The following is a 1,753-nucleotide window of genomic DNA, read 5'->3' on the forward strand; positions in this document are numbered from 1 at the left end:
TGGTGAAAGACTAGGAAGAAGGTGCATAGTATGCACTTGTGCTGTTGAATTTCATCAGGGGCCTCTTAAGTCTGCAAATAGGCTTACCAGGGGCTGCAACTCTAGTAAAGTTGGGCCTCTATTCACCAGACCTAAAGTACATTTGATTTTACAGTTTATATGCAGTTGGATGATGCTGTTGACCAAATATTTCCTACTCTCTACCTTCAGGGCACCTGCCTGTTTGCACTTCTTACCCTCTTGTGCTTTAGTGGGGAACACATGACTAGTTCTGGCCAATCAGTTATGATCAAATGACGTGTGCCACTTCAGGACCAAAGCGTCTGGTCGCCAATTTGTCACCTTTCAGAACAATTCCTCTGCTTGTGAGTCTGGCAATGTTCACGATCGTGATGGTCCCATCAGCCTAGATCCTAGAGTGAGAAAGTCAAGTGAAAGGGATCTGGCAACTAGCAATAGATACACAACATGAACAAGAAACAAACTTTTGTTATATCATTAAGATTTTTTTTTTTTTCAACGTTTATTTATTTTTGGGACAGAGAGAGACAGAGCATGAACGGGGGAGGGGCAGAGAGAGAGGGAGACACAGAATCGGAAACAGGCTCCAGGCTCTGAGCCATCAGCCCAGAGCCCGACGCGGGGCTCGAACTCACGGACCGCGAGATCGTGACCTGGCTGTAGCCGGACGCTTAACCGACTGCGCCACCCAGGCGCCCCTATCATTAAGATTTTGACATAATCGGGGCACCTGGCTGGCTCAGTTGGTTAAATGTTTGACTTCAACTCAGGTCATGATCTCTGGTTTGTTAGTTCGAGCCCTGCATCTGGGCTCTCTGCTGTCAGCATGAAGCCCACTTTGGATCCTCTGTCTCCCTCTCTCTCTGCCCCTCTCAGAAAGAAAGTCAGGCTCTCTCTCTCTCTCTCTCTCTCTCTCTCGCCACCAATGAATAAAATGAATAAAAACATTTATTCAAATGTTTTGAATGAACAAAAATGAATAAAACATTAAAGAAATTAAAAAAAAGATTTTGACATAATCTAGCGTACTTTTGTTTTTGTTGCCTTTTTTTTCATTACTCAACAAAGCTTCATTTTTTTATTTAGCTTTCTGACTCTGAGCTTGTGCTTTCAACACTTTCACAACATCCTCAATAAGGAAAGCACACTTGATCCTGTCACAAACACACTCAGCGCACAAGGAGTCACCCTAGGCCCTGCCGACATGTGTTTTTAGTTCTAGGCCACCTCATAAGTTCATAAGAACTGTAGACCTCACAACACAAACTCCTCCAAGTCAGCCTGGGTGTGTGCCACACGTAGATTTTGGTGCTTTCCCAACCTACCTGGTATAAAGGCAAATGGCTCTATTACCAGGGGTTTAGGACAGGCTAGTTTTGTTAGAGGTTGTATTGTAGGACAGCCTACGATGATGTGTCAAATGCACCACCATTCTGAATGCCTGTGGATGCTGCCCCCAGAAGAGAGTTAGCATACTATGATCAACCCAGAAACTGATGCTGGGAGATGAAGCGTGCCTCAACAAAAACCTGACTCTTGTGGCTTTGACTTAGGGATCAACTCATGGAACAAGAAAGCTGACTTTGGAAGCTGTTTCATATTGATACAGTTGACAAAACCATCACCTCCAATTACTCAGAAGGTAGATAATGAACCTAGTAAGCTTGTGACCTGATAAGCTTGTAGCTTGTAGCTCCAGAAGAGTCTAAAAAAATATGTTAGTAGCTTGTGT

The 1,753-nt window shown here is 44.0% G+C and overlaps 1 pseudogene; it reads right to left on the reverse strand.

Annotated features, from left to right (window-relative positions):
• Positions 1-1,099: 1,099 nt before the first annotated feature.
• Positions 1,100-1,453, reverse strand: LOC125148205 (60S ribosomal protein L34-like; annotated as a pseudogene).
• Positions 1,454-1,753: the final 300 nt, after the last annotated feature.

This window comes from Prionailurus viverrinus, chromosome D2 (genome assembly GCF_022837055.1).
Source record: "Prionailurus viverrinus isolate Anna chromosome D2, UM_Priviv_1.0, whole genome shotgun sequence".
Classification (NCBI taxonomy): domain Eukaryota; kingdom Metazoa; phylum Chordata; class Mammalia; order Carnivora; family Felidae; genus Prionailurus; species Prionailurus viverrinus.